General features: G+C 41.8%; 1 long non-coding RNA gene across 1 annotated transcript in view; it reads left to right on the top strand.

The window, feature by feature from the left end:
* The first annotated feature begins 5,843 nt into the window (after nt 1-5,843).
* The window catches only part of LOC114549504 (uncharacterized), a 107,411-nt gene continuing 87,326 nt past the window's right edge, over nt 5,844-25,928 (top strand). Inside the window, exons 1-2 of the long non-coding RNA XR_003691558.1 lie at nt 5,844-6,364; nt 7,858-7,973. This is a non-coding gene — a long non-coding RNA (uncharacterized LOC114549504). The remainder of the gene's footprint in view (nt 6,365-7,857; nt 7,974-25,928) is intronic.

Raw genomic sequence — 25,928 nt, 5'->3', positions numbered from 1 at the left:
TGCCCTTATTTTAAACATCGCTGGTGGTCTCTATTTTTTCTTGTCAAAAGAATCTAATGGAAACTCAAGTAGTGAGTGTATCAAAGCCTAATCCATTTGAATTCTCTGTGCCACAGAGCTCTGCTGTTGTCCAAAATCTATTAAAAACACATCAGTGAGCCACACTGTAGCACTGGGTGACACCTATCTTCGTTACCATGGTCACACACACTGTAGTTTATTTAAACTCAATCCCGCACACACTGTCCTGCTGTCAGAAATACTAGTAATACTTGTATAAATCCGCAGCTGAAAATAGTCCCTGAGAAATGCAATATTTACTTCTTTTTTTAATGGTGTTTGATAAAAACTACAGAGCCAAGCTGTTTTGAGAAAGATGAGTTCAAAAGATTGACATCTTAAGCTCTTGTCGCTGAGACTGAGTGAAATGGTTCAGAGGGACGGCCGTTGTTGGTTCTGTCCTTTTCGCTATGCAGCTGCTGAATCCGTCTTCATTTTAGAACCAAAAAGGCGACGAGTCTGGATTCAAACTTGCTACTTGAAGCTCCGCTTCTCGAGAGTACCCTTGTGTACTGTTAGAATAATTTACATGATCAAATGATAGACAGGACCACTGGAATAGTCAAAGTTCATTTTACTTGAGAACACAACAAGGAGGCCTTCCCCGCACTACAGAATAGTACAGACAATGACCTAACGAAAAGCTCTCTACAGCTGCTTTTTATAATTAATGAGTGAAATGTAATAAAATCATGATACAGAGTAGATGTCGTCAGTTGTTATCTTGTCAGAGTCGATGACGTCTCCCCTATCTGGTCTGGGAGGGCATGTATGTATGTATGTCCTGAGGAACACACCATGCTCCAGACAAGGACAAGCAATGGTTCCCATGTTATCTTGTTAAGAGCATTCAGTATAATATTCTATGCAAATAGTTTAATAGTAACAAGAGGGAAAGCATGTATCATAATTTCCCTAACACGTACACTCCGTCAGTGTAATATAGATCTACATTTTTGTGTTGGCCAGTGCTACGACGGAGCATCGGTAATGTCAGGATGTAACAGTCGAGTACAGGAAAAGTTCAGGTTTTGAGGCGCTACAGGCACCTTACATACATTGCCATGCACATACTGTATGATTAACTTAGTGTTGGACTGTGTGCAAAATGTCAATGCTGCAGCAGAGGGTTTTTTGAGACACTAAAAAGACAGTTTTCTTCCGGCTCAGGGATTGATGATCTTTTTAATGAAAAGGAACAGTACAATGCAATCTGGGCAGTAAAAAAACCAGCATCAGTCAAACCTGCACCGGAGGATAGAGGCAAGAGCTATCAGTGCCATTATTATTCTTTTTTGGCATTTTAGGCCTTTATTTGTATAGTACAGCTTAGACTTGAAAGGGGAGAGAGAGAGAGGGGGAAAATGACACGCTGTGTCGAGGAGTAAACCTCTTTATACATGGGCGCCCGCTCTACCAGGTGAGCTACCCAGGCGCCCGAGAACGTTTGTTTAGCATCTCATTCTTTTTGTGGATGTATTCAGAACAACCACATTTGTGTGGGATCAGCTACAGTCGGACCTTTGATGTTGTAACGGCAGATGATCTGTAATCAACGCCATCTCAGGAAAAAAGCTCACAGACGACAAATGGAAAGAAATCCGAAACAAACTGAAGGCCTGTACGCAAAAACAGGAGTTGCGACACAGGCTCCACTAAGTGAGATAAGGCAGGCCAGAACAGCTCGAAATCTGGGGGTTTGATGTGCAGGACCCGGAAGAGCACGCTTAGACAACATGGATGACCTAAAAAGGCACTCCATTTCTCTTCTGTTATAGACATGTTGTTAATGGAGATGGAACAGCGCTTCTCAACAGAGACAAATGATGTGCCAGCCCTTAGCCCCAAACACACATCTTTTTCTGGACAAACAACTCCCGCGGCCCATGGCCCTTTATGGAATCAGTGAGGAAAGCCTGTCTGCACGACTTTACAAGCTGCAAAGAAAAGAAGAACAAGGACACACTATCACCAGCACTCAATGGCAATCCAATCCCCTCATAAAGCCGCACAAAGATGCATTTATAGACTTTTACAAACTGACGCTCCCCTGTGACATCAGTAAGCTGTGAGCGCAGCTTTTCTTGCCTGCGTCGTCTTAAAAACTACCCGAGGAACAGCAGTGGGGACTCTCGAACCGGTAACCTGGCACTGTTGGCTATAAAAAAAATAAAAAATACGGAGTGAACAAGGAACGCAAGCAAGACATCCTGTAAGTAGATGGAAGTAGAGGTCCGCTTCAGTGAAAAGTGTGTGTCTCTTTGCTGAGCGCTGACCCTTGTTTCTTTCCATTAGGAGGACAGGAAAACACTATTAGCAGCTAACCACTTAACAGCAGCTTGCATTAGCGAGGCTCAGCCCACACTCAGGGCCTCCCCCAGGACTATTACCCTTGTAATAATAACAATGTCCTCTGCCTGGCCTGCCTAATGTGACTGCTGTTTTCTTAAGCCTGATTCCACTTTGCTGGCTCACACATGGGTGTCAGGTGGCCACGAGAAGTTCATGAAATCCCCGTACAGGAGGTTTTTTATCTTGATATGAGGAGACATGAGTTATATGTAGGCCTACGCAAGACACAAGGGCGCACACTTTTTCCTTCGTCTGCAGACTGATCTCATTAAGTGACGTATATATATCACGCCAATTCGTATGCCATTTTGGCGTGTTATCAAGATGCATAATCGCTTTTTAGCGTGTTTATCAACGCCGTTCGGCCCGACATTGACCTACATTAAGTGTGAATTTTCGCCGATGGGTAAAACACAGGACTTTCACCCAGGAGAGCTGGGATTGCATCCTGCGTGTGGCGTTTTTCAGCTTTTTTTTTTTAAGCCTTCCCCGATGTTTCTTTCCTGAACCCGACCATTTATTGTTTTCCTAGGTGTGTGACGTTGGTCACCGTCATTTTTTGTGGGTTACTAAAGCCTTTCCCAATGTTCTTTTCCTAAACCCAACAATTTTTTACACACAATGTGTGACGTTGTTCTCGCGATAGTACGGCATGTTCTCGCGATAACACGCAACGTGGCGACACCACATGGTGTGTATGTTTACATCCGCTGTATACAGCGTAGACATACACGCGGATAGCTCAAAATGCGTACAGATAACACGCCATTTGGCTTTAGGAAAGTGCCATGTATGTTTACGCAAAGTCATGATGCCATGTTGTTGCTTTGTGCATTAATTACATGTACACACACACCACCTGGACCACCGTACACACACACCACACCCATAGTCTGCTGTTGTGGCCAGGCCTCACCGACATCCAGCAGCCACAGCCAGACCTCGACAATAGCCAGAGCCAGCGGCGTTGGCACGGTCATTAGCATCGGCCATTTTGTGTAGCACTAGGCGGTCAAGCTATTTGTATTCACATGCAAATTTAATGAGGTGGCTCACCGGCCTCCATCAAAAGAGCCCCAATTTGTTTTGAAACGACTTCAAGCTGACCCACACCACAGTTTGCCAAAGAAGTTTTATTGATGCCGATTTCAAGCACAAATCTCACTGTACTTTTTTTTTTCTTTTCAAATCCGTCTTTACAACTTCACCGCCACCTCGGCTGCCTCCGAGGCCGCAGAGCCCAATGTTCTCCTTCCTCAGGTGGGTGACATTTCTGAAGCAGGGTTAACTACAGTACATGCAGTGATTTCAATCTGTGAGGTGCTGCCTCTGTGTCCCCCCTCCCACGCTACCCTCGCAATAATGTAGTAATGTTCAGGAAGGCCTTGTTCCCACTGTGGCGGCAGCAGCATGTGGAACAATATATGAAGTGTAAACACACATGGAACCTGTTAACACCTGAGTGCGCAGTAATGGATGCACATCTCCCAGGGTAGTTACAGGCCTTTCTAAATCCGTGTATGTTTTACTTGGGTTACTTTCCTCCATGTCCCCTTGCACTCACCATGTTCCACCAGCTCTCCTGTTCCTAACACGCAGGGACACGCACACACACACTTGAAGTTTGCATTGCTTTTTATATGATACAGTACTGTCAAGATTAATTGATTAGTCGATCAACTGAACATTCACGGGCAATAACAGTGCGAGAGCCTTAATTGTGCTATACTGGTAGCATGCTCAGGCTTTGCACTGCGGCCATGAACAGAAGCTGCTGTAGCGTTCCCAGTGTAAAGCAATCATGGTCTAAATAATACCACTGATACACGAAGGCTGCTTACCAGATCCCTGACGACAAACAAATACAGACGTCCCAGAAAATAAACCCAAGTTGTCATTCCAGAAGACAAAAAAAAAAAAAAAAAAAAAAAGAATATGAGGATTTTTAATTGACAAATCTGCATGACTACAAAGACAAATCATCCTCTGTGGTGACAGACATCCGCTGCAACAAGACGTGATCTAAATATTTAGCCAATTCATTTCCCCCATGGATAAAACTATGGCTCCAGTGCACGTCCTCATATTCCTCCTCCCCCATCTAAACATTTACCCCAGTGTGTTGTTAACATTTAGATATAAATCTGCCCCCAAAAGAAAAATAATAATGTTGGGAATGTTTACAGGATGATCTGGGCTTCTTGAAGCTAAATGTCACCGTCTGTAAATAGCAAAAAAGTTTTTGTTATGTTCCTAAGAGAGGGGTTTCAAGCAAAGTCCAGCAAGAAAATGCAAACAGAATGGCTCATTTACACTCGTATGCATGTGTACAAGCCTGTAGGCATCTCTCTCACACACACACACACACACACACACACACACACACACACACACACACACACACACACACACACACACACAGAGCTTTAGGCCTTGGTGATGAGCTGTCACTGAACTGTCAGATTCAGGTCCACTTTCTCAGGAGCTTAATGGATGACGTGGTGTCTCATGTCGTCCTGCTTGTGCAGCAAGGGCACTCACTGGCCCCTATCTGTCAGCTGGGGGCCGTGGGGCCCCTGAAGATAGATGGCAGAACAATGTCACCCCCTCCCTCACTGCCCTAAGAGGTAGACAGTAGCTACCTCCAACCTCATCCACTCACAGATGCCATGAATAGGATCATGTACTGTAAATGAGTGGTAGAATTTCTTGTATGTGTGCGTGTACTTTGACGGAAGTTGCCCTATCAGTACTGTTGCCTTTATGGAGATATTTTCAAGGATTGCAAGGAAACATATCTGCGGTCCATCTGCCTCTATCCCCGCTTTCAAAATAGCTAAAAATCGATTGAGATGCACATTGGCGTGGCTTATATGGATAGATTTGTCTGACCCCCACACAGAATCTAGCAATGTGCCTACACATCTTCCGCTGCAGGCTAAAAACAAATCTCTTCCGAGTTCACGTGGATACAAAAATAAAATAATGAATATTACAGCTGCACTTTCATATAGCTCTTTGTAGTTTGGCTTATCTGAAGCTAATGTACTTGCACATAGGCTACTTCTTGTTGTCCGGAGTTTGTACCTTCAAGGTTGAAAGCACTTAATTGGAAGTCACTTTGGGTAAAAGTCGGATAAATTACTTGTTATGTAGTGTGTGCGAAAAACACTAGGTGGGAGAAAAGAGAGACCCACGAGACCCCCTGAAAGCTTCTAAAGCTAAATTTGAAGGGGGTCTCAAATTTTGTCAAAAAAATAAAAAATATATATTTTATTGTCACTAAAATGTTTTTAAGCTCACCATGCCCAGTATTCAGAATTCAAAACATTTATTCACAAATATGTTCTATTTTATAAGCGGAGCCAGCCAGTCCTGTGCACGTAGCTATATGGCAATTAGCCATGCGCGCCAAACGGAAGAAACGTTGAGAAGTCATACTAAAAATGGCTAGCAAGCAAAAGCTAAACCAGAGTGTATCACGCACACACTTTGGGTTCACGTCCAAAAAGGTGGCACTCGGAGATGGAGAGGCACCGAAAGACGACGCTGGTGCAGCTAGCACAGCCAGCACAGTGGTCCCACTCACTTTCCAGAACAGAGGATCCTATCCCACCCAGCGACTCCCCAGAAGAACATAATTTAGTAGAGGCCGAGTGCTAACTAACTAGGCTAACGTTAGCTGCTACCTGCTGCTAGCATAAGTGACTTGCCGGCTGGTTGGACAACGAAGCAGGTGGGCGAATGGAAAGACCGCAACCCTTGGCTTGACATTAAGGCAGGGAAATTGGGCTGTTTAGTGTGTAGAAAAGCAAAAAACGTTGCTATTCTCATTAAAGGGACCGGGTTAACACCTTGCAGAATAATGGGTCAACGGTGATGTTACTAGCTCTGAAGCAAAGAGGCTACGAAAGAAGATATACAACCACAGGGACAGCCAGGCCCGCACAAGGTCAGTGGAAATAGCCCAGATGAAGGAGAAGGACACCTTTGGAAAGTCGCACGTATCTCCCCACGTTCCGCAGTTAATACAGTTTTTTATGATTGCTATGAGTTTTTTCAATACTTTTAACAACTTTCCTAAACTTAACACAGTTAGCACAACATATGTCTGTGTAAGCTATACAATTGACACATTTCTTGTTGCTTTGACACACATTGCATACAGTTAACACAAATTTAAAATGCTTGAACATCTTTTACAAAGAAGCTCAATCAAGACGAAAACAATGGATAGGCCTATGAACTCCCAAATTCACAAATTGCTTTCACAATGTAAGTCAGAACAGATAACATCATGTTTTAAACCTAACTTATAGGCGAAAGTGAAAGTGAACAGCTGTTCACAAATAAACACAAATATATGCCATGCATTTTATTCCATTGCTACTGAAAAACTGCTGATTGAAGCTATGCAAATAGATCAATCCCAGCTGATTCCCATCTAGGAAACGCACTCCCATCGCATGACCATATCTTACAATACGTAGTACAGTAAAAGAGGACCTATTTGGGCTGATTTTGTGTGGAAAAGGAACAATAAAGATGAACACAAAGAAAGTTAGAAAAATTCCTGCACGAGGGAGAGGAAGACGAGCACTACGACAATTCTGTCTCGGTCTTCTTTTTTTCGTAAATCGTACATTCTATAAAGCTACTCTGAGATGGGTCATTCATTTTTTTTGTATTGAATTTCTGCAGCAAAAGAAACAAAATGCATACATTTACTAAACCCAACAAAACAAAAATTCAAGAGAAACTGCAGTGTAAAATACAATCTATGATCAATACAATATACTGTTATCTGTATGAGGGCAGACCTGACACATATAAAATAATGCAGTTTCTGTAATTCCATTAGGGGTGGTCACGATACAATATTATTGCGATTTTAAACATATTGCAATATCCTGCGATATATTACCTTTTTTCCAACTTCAAATTTTTCCCAATTTCACATTATGTTCCCAAAAGGAAACTTTGTCAACATCTGTTTTATCTAAAAAGAAACATTTCTCTTTGTTCATCTCACTTCAATTTTATTGCTTTATTGCAAAATGGGATTGTCAAGCAGACAAACTAACCAAGACATATATAATAATAGATTGATACTTGGCGTCTGTGTATCGATACATTATTGCCACAAAAAATATTGCGAAACTATGCTGTATCGATTATTTATTTTTTTTTCACCCCTAAATTCCATGTGATGTTAGTGTTTTGTATGACATTGTGCTATGATTGACTAAATGTTCCTGCTGGAAGAGAACATGTGTAAGTGTTTTGGAAGAATTATTTGATTTTAAGACATGTTTGCATTGTTTTGGTAGACATAGTGTATTGTGTTAGTGAATTGTTGTATATTGAAAATTTTTGTTAGAGTTTAGTTTTCAATGTGTGATTTTGAGCATGAAATTAACTTGTTTTGCCAATTGTGTGTTGTAGATGTGTTTGTGCCGAAGACAGCCTCTCTCCACTCCTGTTTGTGGACCTCAACGGACCTCACAGCAACCACAAGAAGTCGAGCCTATTAAGACATCTTTGGTCTATTCTAACTTAAGGTATGAGGCTATTTTTTTCACTCTTCGCAGTGACTGAATTGTGATGATAGAAGTGATTGTTGTGCATGAGATGAGTGTGTGCGACTGTGCGTGTGTCCTTTCCGGCTTTGGCATAGGCTTACTGCATGGTTATATGTAGGCCTTGTGGTTGGTTGTGGTCTTAGTGAAGTAGCCTAGCCTTGGAGTTGGAGAAGTTGGGGAGAGAGAGAGAGAGCGAGAGAGAGAGAGAACCCGCCGTGGTGCTTTTTTTAATTTTGAGAGATGGCCTGTTTAACGGTTAGGCGAATGTGCTTTATGTATATGTTCAGTGATGTATCTGTCTGATTGTATTTGCTGTAGATGGATGGTTCAATAATGTCACACGGTCATAGGCCTACTGCAGGCTCTCATGTGATTCCGATATACCTGGCATTTATTCAGTTGATTGCTCTTGTAAGTACGCCACATTGGTGCCAATTATTGTCATGTCTGTATTGTAATGCACTACTTTGCCTCTCCTTGTTATAAAACAACGTGCTCCAAACAACTTTAGCCAATACAACCTCCTTTGTCAGTGTTGCTTTACGAATACTGTAGCATATTGGATTATCAAAAATTGTTAAGTGTGTGTGTGTTGTCATGTAGGCTATAGACTGATTTTCTTGGCTTGCATCCATGAAATATTGTAATGTTATAGGCCTACTGCATATTGAGAAAATGTAGATGGGTATTGCGCAGCAGGCCAGCCTTCTCTACCTAACAGAGATTTGCCCTTTGAGCTGGCAGCGTAGCCTTGGGACCTGATGCTAGCTGGCTGGCTCTGATGTGTGTTCATTGTGAGTGTAAATCCCAGGGATTACCGGGCTGAAAGCAGAGAAGCTTGTGTCTCTCTAACAACGTCTCTCACTGAGTGAGTCTAAACCTCTATCAGAGTTTAGGAAGTGGTCTAAAATAACATGCGTTTGGTAGGGCTGTGCAATTAATTGAATTTCGATTTCAGCTCCCAACGATCACCAAAATAGTATAATCGAGAAAAAAACGATTATTTTGCCATGTTCTGTTTTGCAAGAACTCTCTTATTTTGTCTTGTTCTCCGAATGACACGCGCACATCTGTACGCGCACATCCACCCCTCCCGAAGCCAGTCAGGGAGGCAAGTCGTGTGCATATCATCCGCTGGAATTTAAAAACTCAGCGCGAGTAAAGCAGCAGCAGCAGCAGCAGCAGCAGCAGCAGCAGCGTTTGGTGAGCAAAAAAAAAGGCAAAACCAACTCAATTGTTTAAAACTTTTTCCAGCTTAGTGGGGGTGCATAGGCATACTGCTCAAAACCAACATGAAAAAAATAAATATAGTTTTGTTGTTAAACTGTATGTAAATGAGCAGGGACGTTAAATCACCGGTTTCACGTAACGTTACTCTAAGGTACCGTTTATGTGCTGAATTTTTCCTAAGGTTAGCTAGCAAATAAGCCCGCTGACGGCGACATTATTGTTGATATTTTGGCACAATGTTTAGTAATGACAGTAGTAGTGGTCATAGTGAGTGAATATGTGATGTGAGATGCACATTGTGTTATGTCTGTGGAACTGTTGATTAGCTGTGTAACGTTATGTTTGATATCTGTAAAGCTGAACCGACTCACAGTAGTAAAACAGATTTTATTCTGATCCACAGACTTTCTGTGAGATAAAGGACACTAACAGATTATACCCTGGACACTATCCATTATATCCAAATGTTAATGAGTAATCGTGTTAAATAATCGTGATTTCAATATTGACCAAAATAATCGTGATTATTATTTTTTCCATAATCGAGCAGCCCTAGCGTTTGGTAACATAGATTCTTCCAGACTTTGCACATTAAAGCTGGTGTTACATCTGAAAGTTTCAAATCTAATCCCACCGATACAGGGAGTTATATTCCAGGATTTAGCTGTATCCCAATTAGGGCTGTAGCGATACACTAATCTTACGATACGATACGATACACGATATTCAGTTCATGATACGATATATATCACGATATTCAGCCAACGATACGATTCGATACGATTCAATATATTTCGATACACTTACATCATTTTCTGAAAGATTTAAAGGGGGCCGAGTGATTTTGGTGACATCTTGTGAGTGTTCCATTTACTTGGATTTAATTAATTGAACTGAAAACATCAATTACACAATATATGTCTCTGACTGTGCAGAGAGTCTACAGCAGGGATCATCAACTACATTTTTTTCTGAATTTTTCTAAGCACTCTGGCGGCTGGACTATCAAATAAAGAAAATAAAATGAATTTATACCTAATACGCCTATTCTTGTTCGAAATTTTCACTTTCTTACTGAATTAATGCTACTATTTTTTAACATGTATTAGTGTGAGCAAACTCCTAAAAAACATGGAAACTCCATAATGATAACTGGCTCTTTAACTAGAAAAAGATCTCAGACTAGGAGGCAGTTCACTGAGGAGTGATGGTTAAAGTCTGTGATTATGGAAACATTATTGTAGTATGCAGCATCCTGATTGGTGGAAAATGCTTGCAGAAAGAAAGGCTGTTGTCAGGTAAACATGTCACTGTCAAAGAGGCTGAAGGGAAAAGTTGACGTGGAAAAGCCAAAAGCCCAGCTTTAATGATGAATGACTGATAAGCAGGCTATGCACTCGTCATGTATGCCTCATTTGCAATGAAACGATGTTGTTGCAAAATAATACAACCAGCATCATCATCATCACTGAACATAACGATCGCGTCATTCACGTGCATATTAAGTAGCTCCAGATTGTCCGCTCTAGCGGAGAGTTTGGTTTGTTCAGCCAGCAGTGAGGTTTACAAGAATTTGTCAACATTTCCAGATTCCCGGCAACCTAAAACAGTTAGACTACAAACCGACAGCTTTTGTTTTAGCTTGTTTGTAAAAATTCGCTATTTGCAGAGTAGAGCTGTGTTTGCGTAAAACAGCGCGGTGTGCTGAGCAGATTGAAATATCGCTTTCTACATGTTTATGCCGGTCTACACAGGTGAGTGCATTGATAAGTATTGACTTTCTACTCACGAAGGTTTAATTGTAGCCTATTTACAGAAAAGAGACCAGCGTGAGTTCATCTGCCCCAGCGGCCGTTGGTAACTCTGTATCGTTCCCAGTCAGGTGCTGCGTGTTTTAACCTTTAACACACACACACATCTCGGCTCAGCGGTGTGTGTGTGTTTTAATGCGCACACATCTCGGCTCATGCTGTGTGTGTGTTTTAACGCACACACATCTCGGCTCTTGCTGTGTGTGTGTTTTAACGCACACACATCTCGGCTCAGCCGTGTGTGTGGAGCTTGGGCATTGCTGTAGGCTACAGAATCCCGGCATGTGAATAGAGATGTAAATACAGGGGGCTGGGTTTTTGCTCTAAATGCTTGAAATGATAAATAACAGAATGCATTTTTTCCTCTTTACATTTTGTGAATTCATGATTACTCTGGGGGCCAGACTAAAAGCTTTGGCGGCGGCCCGCCAGTTGACGTTGGCTGCTCTACAGCGACACTAGCGGGTGGCTGACCAAATCGCTCTTCCTGCAACGTGAACGGGGGTAAACACGGGGGATTTGAATGGGACTTATGTATCGATACTCGCGGCATAAAAATCGATACTTTCTTGGGGGAAAAAATCTCAATTTATATCGCAGAATCGATAAAATTGCTCAGCCTTAATCCCAATTCCATACTACATGCTAATTTGAAGATGGTATGTGGTTTATTCACACTGGAAAAGTAACAAAATAAAGTATTGTTATTAAAGCTGTCAATTCATTTTGAACCACAGTGGTAACTTCGGTCGCATGCTTTGACTGTTATGAAGATAGGGAAGAAGCATTTTGTTTAGCCTGACCGTAATCAGTCAATCAACCAATTAATATATCAATCAATCAATTAGTAAATCCTACGTTTAGTGCCATATAGGGCTGAACGAATCCAACGAAACCAAAATCGCAGCCTTTGCGATTAGGAAATCGCGTTTTAACATATCGCAATATTATCGCAAATGCAATTAATCGTTCAGCCCTAGTGCCATACAATGCCAATCCTCACTATGGAAACACTGGTATAAGTGTCTTTTATAGAAATGTAGTATTGTTGTTTCTTCTGGTTTTAATTTTTTTGTATATGTTTCTATTTCTTTTTAAAGTATGTTGTATGTCATGTCTGTGTCTTTTTTGAATGGACCTTGAGTCTGGAATAAAAAGTTGATGATGATGAATCAATCAATCACTTTTATTCGTCACATGAAATCGTTGGTGAAATATGAGTCAGTGTCCTCATTTAAATTCCTAGTGGCCTGAGGGTAGAGGCTCCTCCTGAGCTCCTCCAGTGCTGGCCTGGTGTATCCGGTACCTTCTACCTCTGACTGGAAAACTCTGACAAACTTCCGGCAAATTTGAGATTTGCTCTGCCAGTCAATCTGGCTCAGAGCCCATTCAAGCCCATTTGCGATTTTTCCAAATCGAGGTATCAGCAGCAAGCAGCTTTTTGTTTACATTCAACATGGCACGACGGCCACCGAAGCGCAGCAAGCTGTTGATGCCGCTGTCACTGCTACGTAACCCGGATCTTTGGTCTGATTGGTTGAAGGACTATCCAATTGCGCCCAGAGGCATTTGAGCGGCGTCTGTTGGTGACGCCCCTTTTGGAAATGGGCTGTGAATGAACCTTGCCCATTTGCCCTGGTGTTAACCAGGCTATTCTACCCAAACTCAACAGGGAGAAAAGGCTCGTAGTTTATATTGACGGCGTTTCATTTCCGGGATTGTGCCGGTGCCGCCGGGAATCCTGCCAGATGTCCCTCATTTCGGGCGGATGTCCGTCACCTTCCGCTTTCTTTGTCTAGGCATGGAGGATTATGGTTAACTGCTCCTCAGATCTCTGAAGGGTAAATCCAGACATCTGTTGAATCAAAATTTTCAACTGTTGAACGTACACATTAGGGCTCATTATGAGCTCTTTTATGGTGACTGAAAGGCTCGATCCAACGAAGTAGGTCAGTGAATCACATTGAAGCATTGACGGCAATGCTGCTGCCAGTTCTCCCGTTGTTTACCTTTTTCTTCTTCTTCTAGTCTGTAGAAAGAGCAGCGTCTGTAGCTCATCTTAACCCGGTAAGTTTACCAGAAAGACCTGCAGTCACTCTGAGAGTCCTGGCATCCGGTTGTTGGCGAACTCATTTAGGCCTCCTGTTTCCGCTTTGTCGTGCGCCACTGAAAAAAAAAAAGAGCTGTGCGTGACGTTCGGCCGGATATTGCATCATTTTGACGTCACGATGTTGCGCGCCACCTTAGATGCATGCGCAACCAGATGTTCGAATAGTTAGAATATTCTGTGTTATTTTAGAGGGAATATTCGAACGTTATTAGCGCCACCGCTGTTCAGGAGAAGACTGCAGCTAGTGTTGCCACCACCAGCGCAGGTATAAATAGTCACGGCGATCTCATGATGTCACATTTGTATGCGCCAGCTGAGCTGCATCCAGTATGTAACGGCTTTCAGGCACGCTAGCAAAGCAGACAGCCAGACAGAGCGTTTTTTTTTTTTTTTTTTTTTTTTATTCGAATATTAATTTTCACCTTCGAAATTCTTTTTTTTTTTTTAAACTATTCGAATATATATTCGAATTTAGAATATTTGTTGACAGCCCTAGTACACATATTCCACCAAAACAAGTTCCTTCAGGAGACTATTTAGCAGAGGCGCCATTGCTCAGTACTGCGCTTAGCGCCGCCCACAACGATTGTGATTGGTTTAAAGAAATGCCAATAAACCAGAGCATGTTTTTCTCCCATCCCAGAATGCTGTGTGGACTAGCCAGACCCTCCTCCGCAGCGCTGTGGGGGAAGGTCTGGCAATGTGAGACTACCCAGGTGGTAGAAATTGCTCAGCATTTCAGGGAACACTAGTTTTATTTTTAAATGGATTGTATTGTATTTTGTGTATTTGTGTTTACTACCACAGATTTCCAATAAAGTACTCTGGAGCAGGCACTGGAAAAGCTTTTCTTCCAGAATAATATGAAGCTGGCGTTATTATGGGATGAGCTTTTTACTTTCTTGTATATGGTACCTACATTATCTGTAAAAAGTCCTGAGATCACTTCTGTTATGATTTGACACTATAAATAACATTGAATTGAATAGATGTTCCCTTTGGAATGTTAAAAGCCAAACTTGTTTTTGGGAAAATGTCTATATTAACAATGAGCAATCAGGGCAGACTAGTTAATATTATGCTGCTGACTGAGTGAGACATCAGTGTAGCTGAATGTATGGGGAAATAAACACAGACCGGTTTGATTATGAACAGGGAACCTGAATTGGTGAATTTTGAATATGAAAAGTGTGTTTCTATTGACTGTTTGTGCATTTCAAGGATCATTTACAAAGCAACAGACACCAACATCACCGCCACCACTCTATCCAGACCAGCCGTGTTCCCTCAGGGAATGACTGGATACTTATTAGCCAGTGATCCAGCACATGATGCCCCTTAATCTGCCCCCCCCATGGATGTCATGTCCTCCGGGTCAAAGTGGAAAAGGACCATCCAGATTGTTATCAGTGCAAAGTTCAAAAGCCAGCATCTGTGATGGTATGGGGGTGTGTTAGGGTCCATGGCATGGGTAACTTGCACATATGTGAAGGCACCATTAACGCTGGAAGGTACATACAGGTTTTGGAGCAACATATGCTGCCATCCAAGCAACGTCTTTTTCAGGGACGTCCCTGCTTATTTCAACGAGAGAATGCCAAGCCACATTCAGCGTGTTTTACAACAGCTTGTCTTCATAGTAAAAGAGTGCGGGTACTAAACTGGCCTGCCTGCAGTCCAGACCTGTCTCCCATTGAAAATGTGTGTTGCATTATGAAGCGCAAAATACGACAACGGAGACCCTGGACTGTTGGGCAACTGAAGTCGTACATTAAGCAAGGATGGGAAAGAATTCCACCTTCAGAAATTCAACAATTAGTGTCCTCAGTTCTCAAACACTTATTGAGTGTTGTTAAAAGGAAAGGTGATGTAACAGACATGCCCTTGTCGCAGCTTTTTTGGAACATGTTGCAGGCATCAAATTCAAAATGAGTGAATATCCGCAAAAAAAACAATAATGTGTATCAGTTTGAATATTAAATATCTTATCTTTGTAGTGTAGTCTATTATTTGACAAAGCAGCAAATACAAGCTTTTTCATCAGTGGGTCATATGCTCAATCACCATTGTTTTAACTCACTCTTTGACAGATAGGAACTTAACAGATAATTAACTAGATGAAAATGTTACGGACAACAATTTTAAGTAGTTTCTCCTTATTTTAAAGTGTAAACATTCAATCTTGCAAATATTTTGGGGGGTTATAACAAAACCTTAAAGTTTTTTTTAGATGTATTCCCTCCACAGATCTATCTCAGCTTGAGGTGCTAGACTGTGTCCTACATGTGTTTAACAAGTCATCTTTGATTAACTTTAAGTTAGCTTCTTTCTCCTACCTTTTAATTTAACGAACGTTTTTGGAAAGACCCCTTTACAATTGTTAAGATGAATAAATCCTGGGATCAGTTTTCTGTTAGTATTACCTTTTTATATGCATACATAAATAATCCTAATCAGACTCATTCCCTTCTCAGTTGAAGATATCTGAATAAATCCTGTTTCCCTAAATTATAAGTTTCTGTGAATTGTTAAAAGGTAATCCTGTATTAGAGGATATCATACAATATTAAGCGATACCTGTATTTGTCCAATGTTTAAATCTATCTATGATATCTAATTCTTGTTTTCTTTTGTTTCCCAAAATAAAAGTTGAAATCATTCTATTCCATTCATGAAAGTGCTTGGGTGATAAACATCAACAGGCAGTGACTGAAAAAGAAAAAGTAGCCATTCACAGGGATTCACAGATTAGGATGCATGTATGTAATCCAAACACCTCACTGACCACGGTTTCATAATGCTGTGTCAGATCTCGCTTATCTGATCTTTCACATAACTCACCATTAAATTCAAAAACATTGTTCTCTTATTAGAATACTTCCCAGCATGCAATGTATTTGTGTAAACAGTTTCTGCCTCCGAACCAAAACTGGGAGCTGGTTCCACAGGAGAGGAGCCTGATAGCTGAAGGCTCTGGCTTCTACTTTTGGAGACTCTAGGAACCACAAGTAACTCTGCATTCTGGGAGCGCTGTGCTCTAGTGGGGCAATAGGGTACTATGAGCTCTTTAAAATAAAACGGTACCTGACCAATAACAGCTTTGTAGGTCAGGAGAAGGATTTCAAATTAAATTCTGGATTTAACAGGGAGCTAGTTCAGAGAAGCTAACACAGGAGAAATATAATCCCTTTTCCTAGTTCTTGTCAGTACATGTGCTGCAGCATTCTGGATCAATTGGAGAGTCTTAAGGGACTTATTGGAGCAACCTGACAATGCATTGGACTCAATACTCTCCAGTGGAATGCAACATCTTTGTCAGTAGTGTTACCATATTTCTTGACCACTAGACAGAATATCTATCAATCAGATGTCTTACTCAGCCAAGAGCCCATACAGTTTACTTAGTCCATCAGTTGATCCCAGACTTGCCCCAGGCCTCTGTCTTCTTAAAAGACAGAAGGTGTCCTGTTTCGAAACTGGATTGGCAGCGATAAACAGAAGTGCCTTTGCTTATCTGGCTTTTCTGTCTCAATATATGAGGCAGTTACCGAAAGCCCTCCAGGGTCAAACTGGCATCCAGAGGGCAAAGTGGTGTGGCAGGACACGTGTCTTTACTTTGAGGTGCTTTGGGTTTTTTTCTAGGCACGTTTTGGGTGGCCGGTGATTTTAGTGTTAAAGGACCCCATCATTACCACAGTGTTTGAGGCTGTCAGTAGGGAGCTACTCTGAGTGCTGTTGCTGAAGATTTCAGTTTTCATACACAATCTAAAATATGAGGATCTGTAAAGTTATGGTAACTATGGCAAATGCATACTATGCACCCTTCCACCTGCCATATTGAGAACCACAATTGTTGAAATTCCCAACAACAAAGCCTTGAGCAAGAAACTTAGACCTATCATGCTGTATGGGCATCACACTGGCTGGCTGACTTTTGCAATAAAATAAAATGCCCCTTATGGTGAGTCAGTAAATATGAAAAACAGCTCTTAACTTAAAACCAAGAGTGCCTCTTCTTCCCTGATAGGAGAAAAAGGGGGAAGTGGGTTTCCAAACATAAATATGTCGAGACGTGGGCCTTGTCTCTGGGGATTGCCTCTGAACAGGTCAAACAAAACAAACGGTTGGCTTCCTCTGTCCGCCCCTAACTGAGCTACGATTTGGGAGGTTCCCTGTAGCTAAAAGAGCCTTAAAGACCCTATACTCAATTCGAGACTAAATATAGCATTCCGACCTTTATCCTTCAATACAAGGTAAAAGTTGTTAAAAAATGTTGGAGTATGGAAAAAGAATCAGGGAGAAAGAGGGAGAGCAACAGGGCTCTACTCTGTGCCCTGCCCAGCTCTGCTATTCATCATCAGGTGGAAAGATTGTTTACTGCCGGGGTCAAGGTCCCAGGCACATGTTTACGGTCTCTCTCAGATGAGCCATTGTTGTTAAAGCGCACCCCGTGCATGAAACCGCCACACTGAAGATCATATCTAAGAGGGCCCCTTGGCCCTGGGGCCAAAAGAAGCACATTTTAAACAGATTCATAAGATCAAGCCACAAAAGGACATTTAAAACCCATTTAGAGTTTCAGGATAAGACATCCGCCGTGCTTATCTCTTGTGGCCATTTCCCTTCTCGACCCTTTTTCATTCCCCCACATTAATGTAAATGTAATTTGCCCTTTGATTTGCTTTGAGGCATGCTGAATTAAACATAACGTTATATCTCTATGGCCACTCTTTATTATTCCATAACCCGGGAGCTGGAAGCGGGGGCTCTGACTTTCATTTGTTCTTTTTTCAGTGTGGGAGGTTATGTGACCGTTCTAACCTTTTTTAACATTAAAGTCACCCCCCCTCAAAAGATCTTTGTGATAATCCTCTTCTTTGGTCCTTTGACTCCGCTCCCCTGTGGGGTGTACAGGAAAATGCTTTTACTGCAGCCTTACGTCTCTGCTTGCCTCTTCGTTCCCCGTCACTCTGCTCCCCTTTCAAGCTCGGCAACACCACACTGTGCCTAGACCAGCTCCGTGCAGGGGCCAGGAACATCCTGTGTGGTGGAGAGGATGGTGGCGTCCCCCATCTGTGGAGCATTAAGAGTGAGAAGTAGATTAAGGCTGTCTCCCCAGTGGACACTGGGCAGACCTCTGCAGTCTGCAGCCAGAGTCAGGGGGGGGAAGGGGGGTATGAGGCCACGGTGGAAGTAATTAACTAAATGTACAAACCTCTTTTAACAGAGGAGATTTTTTGCAGTCTACTAATTGTGTTTTTCAAATTAGAAAGTTAGACATTTTACTTCAAAAGCATTAGGCCTAATTGTGTTAGTTTTTAAATATATTGTTACAAAATATAAATTTTTTTAGACTGTAGGTTTTGCACCAAACACTTTTTAGCAGTTAAAAACAACTGCATCAAACATGCAAAACTGAAAAATGTTAACTAAAGCTAATGTTAAACATTCCATGGTTGCGGCTTAGATTACATTAGCAAAAAAGTCCTTCATACACTGAATATATGAGGGGTTTGTATTTGGTGTGTATATTCAATTTAGCACTCTTAATGTTAAAGGATATGTTCAGAATAGTTAGAAGTTAGCTGGTTAGCTGTTTCACCTTGCCAAAATAGTCGCTGTATCAATGTCCCGCCCATACATCTGCCCAACCAATCATGAGTCAATCACAGCTGTCAATCATGACGTGTCTCTCCATTTTAAGAGCATTAAATAACTAATAAAAACCAAACTTATCAGAAACATGAACACTTGAGCAAACAGTAGCATGATAAAAACTCTAAAATCTAAAATGACAGAACCCATCTTTATGAAAAATTTATTTGACGTGTACTTTGATTTTTTAGTTTGGCCAATGTCCCATCCAGTATTTCCCAAAATGTCTTAGTTTCTTTTAATACAATACTCACATGCCATATGTGCGTTGGAAGAATTCCTTTCTAAAGTTTAGCAGAAACGTATATGAACGCATATCAGTCTGAGTTTGGCAAATTAAGTGGGTATTTTCCAATGTTACATTGTCATGTCATTTTGGTACAAAATGTCCTCTTTGTGTGAATATTGTATCAGCATTGCCAGGCCTATCTCCACAGTGCTGTGTCAGCAATGTGTCAGTGCTGGAGAAATGTCTGGCTGCACAAGTTAACATTCTGTGATAGTAGAAAAAAGCTCTGGCTCGTTTATATATATTTTTTTAAACCAGTCACAACCCACACAAGCCCCGAATTCGGCGACGGTGACCTCGCAAAATTGATAGAGGAAGTGGAGGAGAATGTCGGCTGAAACTGGTAGCCATTGACAGGCTTTATCCCAACACTTTAAGCCACGCTTTCTCAAAGAGTGGTCTGCGGAACACTGGTGGTCTGCGAGTATATTTAGTAAAAGATCATGTTTTTAATTCATGTAAATGGACTGCATTGAGATTGTGCTTTTCTAGTCTTAACATCTACTCAAAGCGCTTTACACAGTACAGGCACCATTCACACACACATTTATACACTGGTGGCCGAGGATGCCGTACAAGGTGCCACCTGCACGTCAGATAAACATTTAGGCACATTCGCACCATCGGGAGCAATTTGGGGTTCAGTGTCTTGCCCAAGGACACTTTGACATTTTGAATCCCATCTAGGAATTTCCAGAATTATGCACAGACTTTGAGTGGCCCAGAACTCCATTTGGGGACAAAACAGCCAAAGACCTACAACTGTAAAGTTGGATTTTCCACACTGGTCTGAAAACATAGCAGTGCATCACAGATATGAGATTAAAACTCTCCAGTTTGGAGCCAGACGTTGCTTCACTGATGTCTCAGCATAAGCAGCACCATTCTTCCCATTAAGATGGCGAGCGAGACAATGAGTGAGTAGGCTACGCCATTTCTAAAACTCATTTAATTTAATTTAATTTGGCTGTAATTTGTAATATACTGTTGAAGTAGGAGGCCTATTGTTTTGGGGGATATTTGGGAAGTTAAGTGATCTGTGAGGTTTTTTTTTTTTATTGGGTAAGTGGTCCTTGGTCTGGAAAAAGTTTGAGAAACACTACTTTACTTCTATGTTTTAACCCTGTAATTTTACCTCCACTGAGATGAATTGTGAGTAGGGTTTCAGTACGTCTCTGCTTGAGCAGAGTATCTGGTACTCTTTCCAGACGTGCATTGGGGGAGTAGTGACACGGGGGAGAGGGATGTGGGCACTGGGAAGACGGTGGTGCGGTGTGGGGAGGGTTGGTGTGGCAGTCTGGGACAGACAGGCATAATTTAGACCAGAGGTGGAACCTGAGAGCCCTGCAGTCTGACAGGAAGCACTGGCTTAACTCCTGTCCCATTTAGATGACAGGAGGCCTGACCTGACCTGCTACGGGTTGGCTTTGATGGGGCCAGGGCTAGCCTTAGCTCAGACCAAACAAGATTCAACTGGACTGTTCAAAAAATAAATGTGTACTTAATGTGTGTGTGTTTTTATATATATATATATATATATATATATAATGTATTCCAGCATTTACAAAAAGAACTGTTATCAAGTGACCGATACCCTGTCATTTGAAAGGATGAGCAATGATTACTAGGGCTTAAAGGAATAGTTAAACATTTGGAGAAATAATGTTGACTAGAAGATCGATACCACCCTCTTTTTTTCTGGTTTATCTGTGTTTTAAGCCCCCAGCGTCTCCTTCCAGGCAGCGCTGCCTGGAAGGCACTAGGATTAGGCAAGGGTTAGGGTTAGGGTTAGAGTTAAGATTAGGTGCCTTGAAGTCAACGGTCGCAGCGCTGCCTGGAAGGAGACGTTGGGGGCTTAAAACACCATCAAGCCTTTTTTTTAATCTAAATATGAAGCTATAGCTTAGCTAAAAAATAACGACTTTAAACAGAGTTAGAAAATATGCCTACCAACACTTTGAGCTTGGTAATTAATCTTTTGTGTTTAATCTGTACATTAACAGAAGTTGTGGATTTAGGGGGAGCTACTTGCTGGAACTATGTCTTGCGTAGCAATCCTCAAGCGTGTGCCCCACCTCGTAAAAAACTAGAAGAAGAATCAAGAAGAATCAACACCCCACCCCCCCCCCCCCCCCTCCCCCCACCCCCCAACACTGAGTGATTTACACCATTACTTATGTTCTTGTTACTAAGTCTATAAACACTGCAAGCTGGCTGACTAACAGACTGGTGCCGTGTGAGAGCCTCTTTCTGGCACAGTGGAAACAAAACATGAACCCTATTTAACTGTCTCTGCTTTTATTATGGTATGGCAAGGATTCATCTATTAAAATACAGTAAAAGGTCCTTTTACAGTCCCCTAATTACCAAGTATTTACCTGGTATTGACATAGTAATACTATTATATCACTAGGTAAATATTACTGGTAATAAGGAAGTAATTATAGAGAAACTAGAAGTATGAGGTAAAACCTCAAGTATTACTCATCAATTTAACAAAGTAGTTCTGACTGGTTTAGGATGTTAATCATTTTTTATTTATTTTTTGGTAGGGGGGGAATTTTAGGCCTTAATTTTATAGGACAACTGAAGACCTAAAAAAGGGAGGGATAGGGGGAACAACATGCAGCAAAGGGCCGCAGGTCGGAGTCGAACCGACGGCAGCTGCGTCGAGGGGTGAACCTCTACCAGGTGAGCTACCCAGGCGCCCGATTACTCCCTTTGTTTGTGCAGTCAACACCAACTCGTGCCATTTTGTTTCCACAACATAACTATGAAAAACATGAATATTTACTCATTAAATGAGTTGAAACTGTAAAATGAAGTCCCTTTTTTTTTCTTTCCAGTTGATTACCAGGATATTACCAGTAAACTTGTAATAGATTACTCGGTAGCAGTTCTCGATATCAGCAGTAGAAGTACACAATTTTATGAGTTAATACCATCCTAAACAGGTCAGAACTATGCTACTTTGTTGAATTGATGAGTAATACTTGAGGTTTTACCTCGTACTTCAGCTGTAGTTTCTCTATGCTTATTACCGGTGGTAGTTACCTAATAAGGTAATAGTATTACTAAATACCAGGTAAATACTGGGCAATTAGGGGACTGTAAAAGGAAGGGTTACCAAATAAAATGCTGCATTCACTATGTCGAGCTGTGTTGAGTTGAAAGAATCTACAGGAGTCATGTGAAGCCAGGTTTGTCGTTTAGTCAGCTAGAGCGGTCGTAGTTCATATAGGTCTCCCATGTGTGTATAAAAACAGGTTTTACCATAATGTGACGTTTCCTTAAGTTTTAACAGGTGAGCCTTAGTTATTTCATCAAAGTACCGTATTGTATGTATCGTCAAATAAACACGAGGAGAATTAAAGGTTAAAAACACGCAAAAGCATGTGTAAAAGCACATAGACGTATACAAAAAACGTAGAAACATCACCTCAGGTCAGCAGAACTTCACTTCCAACTTCCAGTCCCTTTTTATATACTTATACAATATATAACGTCAGAATAGTGAGGTGTGTGTGTGTGTGTGTGTGTGTGTGTGTGTGTGTGTGTGTGTGTGTGTGTGTGTGTGTGTGTGTGTGTGTGTGTGTGTGTTTGTTTGAGAGAGACATATCCGCTGTTGGCAGGACTTTTCCGTTCTCACAGCAGTGTCCAGGAATTCTTCATCGGTCCGTTTCCCTGTTTTCGTGACCAAGGGTGTGTGATGTCATCTCCATGAATTTCAAACACTATGACGGCTATTCCTCTTAATTCCCCTCTGGTGCTTTTTTTTTCAAGTTCCACTTTATTTATCCTTAGAAAAGGAAATTTGATTTGCAGCAGGATATTCAAAAACACAAACATACACATTTTGCATGTAACTGTCCAATAAAAATCTAATTAAATGCATTAATCTCCATATTCACTTCTTTTAAAGGATTATGTCAAAGTTGCCGGTGTTAATACTGCTAATGCTAGCTGCGCTCTAGCTTTGTTTATATCTCATTTCATCCTAACTGTGTACAATTCTGTGAGACGAGGAGCGGAAGGAACAAACAGCTCGGTGAGCGAGGAGCCGAAATTCTCAGCGCTCCCATCCTCTGAGCTGCAGCTTCACCTCAAGAATCGATAAAGTTTCATCTAATCTCATAAAGTCAATGGAGACCACACTGTTGCAGGAGGTGAAGTATGTGTGTTAGTTTGCCAGCAGGATGGCGGAAACTCCATGACAGTGCTGTGTCCTGTTGTAGTGTCCTGTAGTGCAAAAGCTGAGTTAACCAGTGTGCGTGTTAGTGCAGGAAAATGACGAGTGGAGGGGGGTGGCAGGGGTGGGGGTGGTGAGCAAGCTGAGTGTGACATGGCAGCAGCTCTGTAAAACTGCAAACAGGAACCAGATGAGGTGTGATTAGTGCTGACAGGTAGGCTTCCCGTCTCTCTGCGCTGCTAAGGAGAGAATTGCTGCTGGGTCCGACCACAGACCCAAAACCGTCCTGGCAAGGCGGTAACTTTTACATCAGATCCCCCCAGTGGGGATCATGTTCAGTAAAATGGGTTGATCGAGATTAAATTGCACCAGGTCAACTTTATTAAAAGAATGATCTTGTTATTGCATTCTGTGGAGGTCAGCATGTGATAGAGCGAGAAAGAATGCCTGAACAAATGAAGTAGCATCCCAACTATTGGATCCCAGCTTTATTATGGGTTGTAGAAAGAATGTGTCACTCACTTGTAAGCATCTCCTGCATCACCTCTGGTCCGAGAGCTTTTCCTCCTGTGAAGAGCATCAATAAATGAACTCAAATGAAATTCATGACCACATTCTGGATCGATTTCCACATTTTCTCTCAGTTCCCATGGCCTAGCTGTGGTGAGCTTCCTGAACCCTCCTACTGAACGGTGCAGCAGTTGCACAATTGAGGAGCGCTGTGGTGTGGTCCAAGACGCTGTGTCCCGGGCTGGACCAACCAGCGAAAGGCTCCCTCACAGCTAGTCTCTAATTAATTAGATTTGAGAGGCAGACACTGACACGACTACAATACGATGGTTCTCATAACCTGCAAAGAACTCCTCTGTGCCACGATCTGCTGGTGTATAATCTAATTTAGGATGTGATTCGGCCTACCCCTTTGAGAGTAGAGGATGTGATTGGCGTCAGTGAGCTATAGTGTGTACTCACTCCTTAGTCAGTCCTTCCAGAAAAAGAGTTTTTTTGTAATTGTTGCGGGCAAAAATCCTTGATTATGCAGCACGTTTTCTTAAGAAATGCGATGGAATATGCAGGATATTTATGCAATTTTCTGCGATGAAATTGTGGAAACTTGCAAAAGTTGCGGGAACTTGCAAAACCTGTGGTTTGATGAAAAAGAGAAAGTGATTTCCCCCAACACCCTGCTTTTCGATGATGTTCACGTTGCGTAATAACGTCACTTCATAACGTCACTTCATAACGTCACTTTATAACGTCACTTCATAACGTTGCCATGGCAACAGGATCATATTTCCCTGCACTACACCTTGAAAACACAGCACAGAGCTGTTTCCCCTCTACTCCTCTGAATGGAAACAAACTGTTGTTGGTTTTGTGGTTCTATTCTACCTGAATTTGCGAGAACTTGTGGGTCCTCGTGACTACAGCTGTCAGTCATGGCCGCAGCCGTGCTGCAACAAATCCGGACCTGGTGGGTATAGACGGACGGCGGAGCACGCAGCAGACACGCAGCGGAGCCAGTCTGCAGCCGTTACGCATGCTGTGGAAATAAGGAGTTAGCCTTTTTGTTGAGAAAAGTTGACTTGCTATTATATTGCCCATGGGAAATATTGAAATGCCATTTAAAGCATTACACTCATTATATCTGTTTTCATCTAGGTTATAAACTGTTGGCCTGTTTACAACCTGTCTGATCATCTGACTGCTCGTGGTCCTTGCCTCATGGGACTTTGTTATAGCGATGTTATCATTTGCCTGGATAGCAGCAGTGAACTTGGTGAGTTCAAAGCCAATATAAAATAATGGAAAAACCTAAAAGAAATGAGACCCAAATTGTAATAACATGGAGTGCAGGCTCACTCATCAGCTGTTTGGCTATCACCTTACCAATATTTACTAGTAACTAAATATTCATGCAGATGTACCGCTGTACCAAGTAGCTATTATTACTACTCATAACCTCATAGAAAATCCTGGAGAGTGATTTTCTATATTAAGTTATCTTTTATGCTTGTAGTTCAGTATGTATTGCGTTTTGATGTGCTGTCTTACATGCTGTTGATTAGACTTTGACACACATTTAGCAGTTCTGTGCAGTTCTGCTCCACTAGCAGAGTGAGTGACAGAGGCCCGCTGAGTGCTCTGCTAATGAAAGTCATTCCCCTGCATGTCTGTCTCCATGGTAGCTTTACCCCCCCCACCCCCAAACACACATCACAGCTCCAGTCAGCTCCTACCTGCTTCTCATAAAGCAGGGGAGCACTTAACCCCCCCTCCCCCACCTACTTTCTTTTCTCTACAGTGTATATTCTCCTATTTCCTCGTTCTGTCCAACTACAGCAATGTAGTCCATGTCAACAAGTAGTAAAGTCTGCTGGGTGGGTGGGCCCATGATGTGGAAGGTCATGGAAATGACAACATTACACAGTCACTGAAAAATTACAGGTCCTGACAAGTTCTTTGATCCAGTATTGTATTTACAATTCTTACATTTCCTAAAACCAGTAAAATCAAACACACACACTGGATTCAAATTAAATTGTGTCAAGGTTGTTTTTTTTTTTGTTAAGTGGCATTTTCTTACTATGTTTTGATGGAAGAATTTTCCTTCTACTGAAATGTTTGCTCTTTTTTAATGATTAATTAA

The sequence above is a fragment of the Perca flavescens genome, chromosome 22 (assembly GCF_004354835.1).
Source record: "Perca flavescens isolate YP-PL-M2 chromosome 22, PFLA_1.0, whole genome shotgun sequence".
NCBI classification, from domain to species: domain Eukaryota; kingdom Metazoa; phylum Chordata; class Actinopteri; order Perciformes; family Percidae; genus Perca; species Perca flavescens.
This window is presented reverse-complemented; position numbering and strand designations above follow the sequence as displayed.